This window comes from Heteronotia binoei, chromosome 21, assembly GCF_032191835.1.
Source record: "Heteronotia binoei isolate CCM8104 ecotype False Entrance Well chromosome 21, APGP_CSIRO_Hbin_v1, whole genome shotgun sequence".
Taxonomy (NCBI): domain Eukaryota; kingdom Metazoa; phylum Chordata; class Lepidosauria; order Squamata; family Gekkonidae; genus Heteronotia; species Heteronotia binoei.
Genome location: NC_083243.1, coordinates 194,279,866 through 194,290,231, shown reverse-complemented (window position 1 = coordinate 194,290,231; position 10,366 = coordinate 194,279,866).

The following is a 10,366-nucleotide window of genomic DNA, read 5'->3' as shown; positions in this document are numbered from 1 at the left end:
ATATCAAGGGATGGTCACTAAACTGGTTCAAATTATACCTCACAGATTGGACTGAAAGGGTTGCTGTTGGAAACCAGTTATCGGTGTGGGCCCTAGCCTGTGGAATTTCACAGGGCACAATCCTGTCCCAGACTTTAAAATCCCCATGTAAAGCCCATAAGACAATTCATTCATACTACTGGAGTTGGTTGTCATTATTACACTGATGATACCTAGCTCTATATCCTTAAGCAACTCTGGTAGCGGTGTGGTAGAGGTCCTGATTAATAGCCCTGGCTGCTGTGGTAAACTGGCTAAGAATGAACAAATTAAACGAAAACCCTGAAAAAACAGGTAATGCTGGTTGAGAAGGCAGAGATGTTGAAGGACAGTGTGCTCCCTCCCCTGGATGCTGACAGATAAGAACATAAGAGAACTCGTTGGATTAGGCCAATGGCCCATCCAGTCCAACACTGTGTGTCACACAGTGGCCAAAAAAATTATATATATAAAATATGGAGAGGAGGTCCATCAATGGCTATTAGCCACAGTGTATATGTGTGTGTGTGTGTATACAAACACACACACACATACACACTGTGGCTAATAGCCACTGATGGACCTCTGCTCCATATTTTTATCTAACCCCCTCTTGAAGCTGGCTATGCTTGTAGCCACCACCACCTCCTGTGGCAGTGAATTCCACATGTTAATCACCCTTTGGGTGAAGAAGTACTTCCTTTTATCCGTTTTAATCCGACTGCTCAGCAATTTCATCGAATGCCCACGAGTTCTTGTATTGTGAGAAAGGGAGAAAAGTACTTATTTCTCTACTTTCTCCATCCCATGCATAATCTTGTAAACCTCTATCGTGTCACCCCGCAGTCGACGTTTCTCCAAGCTAAAGAGCCCCAAGCGTTTCAATTTTTCTTCATAGGGAAAGTGTTCCAGCCCTTTAATCATTCTAGTTGCCCTTTTCTGGACTTCTTCCAATGCTATAATATCCTATTAGAGGTGCGGCGACCAGAATTGTACACAGTATTCCAAATGAGACCGCACCATCGATTTATACAGGGGCATTATGATACTGGCTGATTTGTTTTCAATTCCCTTCCTAATAATTCCCAGCATGGTGTTGGCCTTTTTTATTGCAGTCGCACACTGTCTTGACATTTTCAGTGAGTTATCTACCGCAACCCCAAGATCTCTCTCTTGGTCAATCTCTGCCAGTTCACACCCCATCGACTTGTATTTGTAGCTGGGATTTTTGGCCCCAATGTGCATTACTTTGTACTTGGCCACACTGAACCTCATCTGCCACGTTGATGCCCACTCACCCAGCCTCAACAGATCCCTTTGGAGTGCCTCACAATTCCCTCTGGTTCTCACCACCCTGAAGAGTCCCAAGCGTTTCAACCTTTCTTCATAGGGAAAGTGCTCCAGCCCTTTAATCATTATAGTTGCCCTTCTCTGGACTTTCTCCAATGCTATAATATCCTTTTTGAGGTGCGGCGACCAGAACTGCACACAGTACTCCAAATGAGACCACACCATCGATTTATACAGGGGCATTATGATACTGGCTGATTTGTTTTCAATTCCCTTCCTAATAATTCCCAGCATGGCGTTGGCCTTTTTTATTGCAAACGCACACTGTCTTGACATTTTCAGTGGGTTATCTACCACGACCCCAAGATCTCTCTCTTGGTCAGTCTCTGCCAGTTCACACCCCATCAACTTGTATTTGTAGCTGGGATTCTTGGCCCCAATGTGCATTACTTTGCACTTGGCCACATTGAACCGCATCTGCCACGTTGACGCCCACTCACCCAGCCTCAACAGATCCCTTTGGAGTGGCTTACAATCCTCTCTGGTTCTCACCACCCTGAACAATTTAGTGTCATCCGCAAACTTGGCCACTTCACTGCTCACTCCCAATTCTAAATCATTTATGAGCAAGTTAAAGAGCATGGGACTCAGTACAGAGCCCTGCGGCACCCCACTGCTTACCGTCCTCCACTGCGAAGACTGCCCATTTATACTCACTCTCTGCTTCCTATTACTCAGCCAGTTTTTGATCCACAAGAGGACCTGTCCTTTTACTCCATGACTCTCAAGCTTTCTAGGGAGCCTTTGATGAGGAACTTTATCAAAAGCTTTCTGGAAGTCAAGGTAAACAACATCTATCGGGTCTCCTTTGTCCACATGTTTGTTCACCCCCTCAAAGAAATGTAACAGGTTAGTGAGGCAAGATCTTCCCTTGCAGAACCCATGCTGAGTCTTCCTCAATAACCCGTGTTCATCAATGTGCCTACTCATTCTGTCCTTGATAATGGTTTCTACCAACTTTCCCGGTATTGAAGTCAGACTGACTGGCGTGTAATTTCCTGGATCTCCTCTGGAACCCTTTTTAAAGATGGGGGTGACATTTGCTACCTTCCAGTCCTCAGGAACGGAGGCAGATTTCAATGAAAGATTACAGATTTTTGTTAGAAGATCCACAAGTCCAACTTTGAGTTCTTTCAGAACTCTCGGATGTATGCCATCCGGACCCGGTGACTTATTAGTTTTTAATTTGTCTATCAGTTGTAGGACCTCCTCTTTTGTCACCTCAATCTGACTCAGGTCTTTCAACACCCCTTCCAAAATTAGTGGTTCTGGGGCGGGCATAACACTTCTCATCTTTCACAGTGAAGACGGAGGCAAAAAATTCATTTAGCTTCTCAGCCATTTCCCTATCCTCCTTCAGTAATCCTTTTACCCCCTGGTCATCTGAGGGCCCCACTGCCTCCCTGGCTGGTTTCCTACTTCTAATATATTTGAAGAAATTTTTATTGTTGGTCTTTATGTTTTTTGCAATATGCTCCTCATAGTCCCTTTTTGCCTGCCTGATCACAGTCTTGCATTTGATTTGCCACAGCCTGTGTTCCCTTTTACTAATGTCACTTGGACTGGTTTTCCACCACTTAAAGTAGTCCTTCTTACCTTTTACAGATTCCATTACTTTGTTTGTTAACCATGCAGGCCTTTTCTTATGCCTGTTTGTGCCTTTTCTAACTTGTGGTATGTATTTTATCTGAGCTTCTAGGTTTATAGTTTTAAATAGTGTCCAAGCTTCCCCAAGGGTTTTGACCGTATGTACCTTTCCTTTCAGTTTCCTCCTCACATAGAACCAATTAACGAATTAAAGAACCAATTAAAGTCAATGTATAGACTATTTAAATTCCAATGGTAATGAATAGTTCCAATCCTGACTGTCAGGCTATGTTCATGGGCATGGGAGAAGATGGCAAAATAGATGTAATTAGTAGAGGAGGGCGCAAGCCAGATGGAAACCGTCGCTGTCCTCAACCAAAAGCCTGGCAGAACATCTCTGCTTTGCAGGCTCTGTGGAATTGCATCACATCCCAAAAGGCCCGGATGCTATTTGGCAGCCAGAACTGAAAAGGCCCTATCCCTGGTTGAGGACAGCCAGATGCTTTTAGGGCCAGGGAACACGAACAAGTTGTTAAGGAGTGCAACACTTTCCCAGAGACATAATGGAGGAGATGGTCCTGTAACTACATTGGTCCTTGACTGCTCAAGGCCTTATAGGTCAATACCAAAACCTTGAATGCTGGTGCAGCACAGGATGTATATCTGCCATCCATCTGAAACTGTGCAACACAAACTGGGGCACTTTTCAGTTTACTGAGCCAAAGTAAGCTGCCCACCTCAAAAGGCAGTTTTTCCTCCAGAGGGAAAGACTCGAGTGAAGGCATTTGGAACTGCGTTTGCACTGTGAGAAAGAGGGAGTGCATATGTATGTTTATGAATATGTACCATTTTCTTCTATGAAATAAAAGAGCTCTGGATTGGTTTGGGGCTGGATACTGTTTTATTGAAAAGGTTAGAAACATGGAGTGATTCTGTTTTGGAAAGAAGCCAGTGAATAGTGGGATACTGTAAGTTTAGAAGGAAGGTGTGTGTGTTGGGGGGGTTCTGTTGAAGAGAGAAGTTTTTTTGTGAGATACTGTAACTTGGAAGGAAAGGTACAATGGAAGGAAAGACCTTCAAACGGAAAGTGCATCTTGAGAGTCCCCTGGGCCAAATGTTGGTCAGCATGAGGGAAAAGTGGGGACCTGAATTGACTAAGCAGAGGATGTATGCCATCCGGACCTGGTGACTTATTAGTTTTTAATTCATCAATCCGTTGTAGGACCTCCTCTCTTGTCAACTCAATCTGACTCAGGTCTTTCAACACCCCTTCCAAAATAAGTGGTTCTGGAGCAGGCAAACACTTCTCATCTTCCACAGTGAAGACGGAGGCAAAAAAAGCATTCAGCTTCTCAGCCATTTCCCTATCCTCCTTCAGTAATCCTTTTACCCCTTGGTCATCCAAGGGCCCCACTGCCTCTCTGGCTGGTTTCCGGCTTCTAATGTATTTGAAGAAATTTTTATTGTTGGTCTTTATGTTTTTGCAATATGCTCCTCATAGTCCCTTTTTGCCTGCCTGATCACAGTCTTGCATTTGATTTGTCACAGCCTCTTTCCCCGGCTCCAGGCCGGGGGTGGGGGTGGGAGGGAAGGTTGGGGGTGGGAGGGAAGGTTGGCCGACGCTGCCAGCGCCTCGCCTTGACCTGGGGGTGGGAGGAGACAGCCTCCTGGCGCAACCCGTCCCCCACCCAAAGCAGAGGCAGCCAAACGCGCCTCCTCCTCCTCGCAACAGGGCCGAGCTTTGCAACCCCCTTTTCCCGCCCTCCCCAGGGCCTGAGGAAATAGGTGGGTACAGCAAGAAAGAAAAAAAGAGCATTGCAAAAAAAGAGGCAGGGGGGGAAAGAAGTGCCCTCCTTCGGCGGGTCGCGCCTTTGCAATGCTGGGGCTTTGCAAATGCAGGAGCAAGGCAGGCGTGTTTTTTTTCCGTTTGTTTGCATGGAGCGGCTGGGGGGGGGGGAGGCAGAGATGGCATTGCAGCAGTGTGTGTGGGGTGCAATGCCCGAGGGGGCGTCGCTCTTGGGCCTGTTGTGGGGCTGCCCCCCCCCTTCTCCTCCTCCTCCACCCGGTCCTGGTTTTTTTTTTTTTTGCAACCAACATGATCTTTCTCACTTTGCTCTCTCGCTCTTTCTCATGGCCGCCTGCCGGAGGTGGGGTTTCAGATTTAAAGGACAAGCTGCCCTTTTCAGCTTGGAAGAGGAGGAAGGGGGTGGGCGATGGGCGCTGTGTGTGGGTTGCAAAAGAGCAAAGGGAGGGGAGCATTGGGTTGCCCCCCTTGGCTTCCCTTGGCAAGCGCTGGAGGAGAAAAGGCGGGAAGAAAAAAAGATACACCCTTTCCCGCAGGGTTACCAATCCCCAGGTGGGGGCAGGGGATCCCCCTCTCCCCAAAATACCCCCCCCCAAGTTTCAAAACGATTGGACCAGGGGGTCCAATTCTATGAGCCCCAAAAGATGGTGCCCCTATCCTTCATTATTTCCTATGGAAGAAAGGCATTTTAAAAGGTGTGCTGTCCCTTTAAATGTGATGGCCAGAACTCCCTTGGAGTTCAATTATGCTTGTCACACCCTTGTTCCTGGCTCCACCCCCAAAGTCTCCTGGCTCCGCCCCCAAAGCCCCCAGATATTTCTTGAATTGGACTTGGCAACCCTAGTCTGACCTAGGCCGCAGACCGCGCACTGTGACACGCGACCCGAGGAAGACTACACTTTTTCCTGATTTTCGACACACCAAGCTGAAAAGGTTAGCCATCACTGGCCTAGGCAGTATCTGTTGCTAGGCAACCAAGCTTGGTTCTGTCAGTAAAGGAAGAAGCCTCAGCTGAATATAATGCCACAGAGCTGTTATTTACTCCAGGGGGAGAGAGATCTGTTGTCTGGAGTTTAAAAACTTTAAACATGCTTAAAACATTAGCACTCATTATTCTTACTTGGTATTTCTCCCATGGGATCCAGGGAACTGGGCAAAGGAAACTCTTGCTCTTTCCTGCCTTCCCCAGGGGACCAGGAGGGGGAGGAGACTCAGCCAATAGAAGGGAGGTTTGGCTCAGTAGCTGTGCTGTGTGATTGTGGTAGCCTGGCTAAAAGCAAGCTCTTTCTCCCCCCCTTCCTCCCCAAATAAGGAGCCTCAGCCAATGGAGAAAATAGAGGTTTTGCTCTATTTGTGTGATTGAGCAAGCCTTGCAAAACAAGCTGTTACACAGAAGTAGGGAGAAGGAAGCAGATGACAGCCAGTTGCTTGGGGGCCTAATAGGAGCCTGATTCGGCCCCCAGGCCAGATGTTTGACACCCCTGACCTAATCTGTACAAGGAAGCTCTCACAATGAGCTCCTCAACCCAAAAGTGAAGTGTCAGTGGTGAGGATCCCCAAAACCAAACTGGACCCCAATAAAAAGGTTGGCATCTTCTGCCCACTATGCAAGAGACCTCAAAATCACCCTAGGGATCCAAAAACAGTACCCAGGAGTGTATCTAACAGGATCATACTTCTCAGAAAACCTAAGCTGCAAACCCTGGATGTGCAGCCTGGCTACGGGAATGACAGTCATAGTAGATACCGTAGGGTTGCCAAGTCCAATTCAAGAAATATCTGGGGACTTTGGGGGTGGAGCCAGGAGACTTTGGGATGGAGCCAGGAGACATGGGGCGGAGCCAGGAGCAAGGGTGTGACAAGCATAATAAAGAACTTCAAGGGAGTTCTGGCCATCACATTTAAAGGAACAGCACACCTTTTTAAATGCCTTCCTTCCATAGGAAATAATGAAGGATAAGGGCACCTTCTTTTGGGGCTCAATGAATTGTACCCCCTGGTCCAATTGTTTTGAAACTTGGGGGATATTTTGGAGAGAGGCACTGGATGCTATGCTGCAAATTTGGTGCCTCTACCTCCAAAAACAGCCCCCCCCGAGCCCCAGATACCTGAGGATCAATTCTCCATTATTTCCTATGAGAATAAGTCTCCACAGGGAATAATAGAATTCCTTCCCCTCCCCACGCTTTCTCTCACTCACTCACACACACACTTAACTGTCTCTGGTGCCTCCACAACAAGGGGGCTACGCTGCTCTCTTTTACACACACACTCATTTGCTCTGAAACGAAAGCAAAGCAAACGGAAGGGCTGCGCTCTGACGAGGTCTGCTGTTGCTGACCCTTCCCCATGAAGTACTTCCTGCTCCAATTTAAAGGCACACACACACACACATTTTTAAACTGGACCTGTTTTCAGGTCCTGCTGGAGATCTAGAGGTACATGGTGGCTGTGGGGGAGGGGCTCCCCCCCTCCCGGCCAGCTGTCTGGGGGCGGGGGGAAGCCTGTAAAACCGGGGGATCCCCCGCTGGGACCTGAGGATTGGGAAGCCTAAGATGCCATGAGGCTCAGTAAACACTGTATTGATTTGACTGATTGCCATCTCTTTCTCAAGCAGGCATGTTTCATGGTCCTTAAGGCCTTGCCCCTATCTGCTCTTGAAGAGTAGAGAGAGGACCCAGTGAGCTGAACTTGATGATAAGGTTCTAATGGAGATTTCTCCGAATTAACTACTAATCCTAATTGGGTACAGATAGCGAGAACTACTCTTATATGTGCCTTCAAGAGTCCTTGGGATGGCACTAAGCCAGTCATCAAACTAAGGGGAAGTGGTACAGCCCTTGATTCTTAAACGGAACACAATCACTACCATGCACTTCATGAAAACTCTAGAAGTTGTGGCAAGGCTAAAGAGAACGACAGTTTCCATATCTGCCAGTTAGCTTGTAAGCATTTCATAGAATCATAGAATTGGAAGGGGCCATACAGGCCATCTAGTTCAGCCCCCTGCTTAATGCAGGATCAGCCTAAGGCATCCCCGACAAGTGTTCGTCCAGCAGCTGCTTGGAGACTGACAGTGAGGGGGTGTTTGACAATCACCACCTTCCTAGGACGTTGATTCCACTACTGAATGAACTATTCATTTATTCATCTTCTGTCTTTGGGTGCAGCTCTACATTGGGACTGCACCTGCACAAGCAGGCTGCAAAACAAACTTTTCCAGCATAGAACCATAGAGTTGGAAAGGACCTCAAGGGTCATTTAGTCCAACCCCCTGCACAATGCAGGAAACTCACAAACACCTCCTCCCAAATTCACAGGATCTTCATTGCTGTCAGATGGCCATCTAGCCTCTGTTTAAAAACCTCCAAGGAAGGAGAGCCCACCACCTCCCGAGGAAGCCTGTTCCACTGAGGAATCGCTCTAATGGTCAGGAAGTTCTTCCTAATGTTGTCGGAAACTCTATTGATTTAATTTCAACTCACTGGTTCTGGTCCTTCCTTCCGGGGCCACTGAAAACAATTCCACACCATTCTCTATATGACAGCCCTTCAAGCACTTGAAGATGGTGATCATATCACCTCTCAGCCGCCTCCTCTCCAAACTAAACATCCCCAGCTTCTTCAACCTTTCCGCATAGGACTTGGTCTCCAGACTCCTCATCATCTTTGTTGCCCTCCTCTGGACCCATTCCAGCTTGTCTATATCCTTTTTAAAAAGTGGTGCCCAAAACTGAACACAATACTCCAGGTGAGGTCTTACCAGAGCCAAGCGATACCATCACATTACATTATCTGGACACTATACTTCTGTTGATACAGCCCAAAATTGCATTTGCCTTTTTAGCCACCACATCACATTGTTGACTCATGTTCAGCGTATGATCCACTAAGACCCCTAGATCCTTTTTGCACATACTACTGCTAAGACAAATCTCCCCCATCCTATAACCATGCATTGGATTTTTCCTACCTAAATGTAGAACTTTACATTTATCCCTGTTAAAATTCATTTTATTGATTTTAGCCAGTTTCCCAGCCTGTGAAGGTCATCCTGTTTCTGTCTTCTACTGTATTTGCAACCCCTCCCAATTTAGTATCATCGGCAAATTTAATAAGCATTCCCTCTATTCCTTCATCCAAATCATTGATAAAGATGTTGAACAAGACAGGTCCCAGGCAGATCCTTGAGGCACCCCACTTGTCACTCCTCTCCAAGAGGATGAGGAACCATTCACAAGCACTCTTTGGGTGCGATCTGTCAACCAGTTATAGATCCACCTAATAGTAACAAGATCCCAACCACATTTTACCAACTTGTCAACAAGCATAGTATGTGGAACCTCATCAAAAGCCTTACTGAAATCAAGATAAATGATGTTTACAGCATTCCCCTGATCCAGCAAGGTAGTCACTTTCTCAAAAAAAGAGATCAGGTTAGTCTGACATAACTTGTTCTTGAGAAACCCGTGCTGGCTCTTAGTAATCACATCCATCCTTTCTAAATGTTCCAGGACTGACTGGTTGATGATTTGTTCTAAAACTTTTCCAGGTATAGACGTTAAGCTGACGGGTCAATAGTTAACCAGAGCGTTTTTTTTCCCCTTCTTGAAGATGGAGACAACATTCGCCTGCCTCCAATCTTCCGGCATCTTTCCTGTTCGCCAAGAATTCTCAAAAATACTTAAAGCTACTGTGGGGGCACCCCTCCCCTTCTGGAGCCAACATGGCCATCATGTGCTCCAGAGGCAAGCACTTTCTGCCGTTCCTTTTTTGCTGCCATGGGAATAGAAACATTTCAGCTAGCTGCATCCTTGCTCTTTTGTCAGAAGAGGCCTTTTTCTTATCTTTTCTTCAGACCAGTTGTCCCCCACAGGGGATCTTCTAACCCTAACACCTGGGGGGGGGAGGGGGCGCTGAATTGGGCCTCCCCCCCTGCCTGGCGCCATAGGCAAATGCCCCCCTACTCTGCTGCCCTCCTCTGCAGAGCCCCCACTGCCCACACCCTTCCACTCCCCCACAGGCCAAAGGCAAAGTTAGAGGGCATGAGGGCCCCCAGCCAATGCGCAGTCTCAGAGAACGCTGCAGAGAGACCACAGGTGGAAGGGTGGGTGCCATGGAGGGCAGCGGGGCTTTGCTCAGGGCATTGTGCACTTTGGGGCCACCCCTGTGTAGGATAATTAATCACTACAAATATTGAACTGTAAGGCTGAACTATAAGTTTACAGAGCCCCAAGGAAGAGACACTGTAGCTGAGAGAGACAAAAACGATGCACTTTCAGGACTGGTATTCCTAGGAAGTGAGATAGTGATATGATAAGGAAACCTTTTGGTGTCAGCTTTGTGATCCCAAATGCCACCACTGTGTTGGCGCTGAGGCTTTATGAGCCCTGGAAGTAACTAAGAAGTTTAACCCTTCAGGCTTCATTCAGATTTGCTATTCACAATGGGGCTCCTAGTTTATTTTTTTTCTTTAAAATGTTACCAATGTTTTTTTTAAGACATCACCATTTAAAGCGGTAATAGCAAAGCAGTGGAGCTAGTTTTCAACAGCAAAACTGAGAAGAACTTTAACTGCTCTCTCCCCATTCATTGGAATGACCCAGAG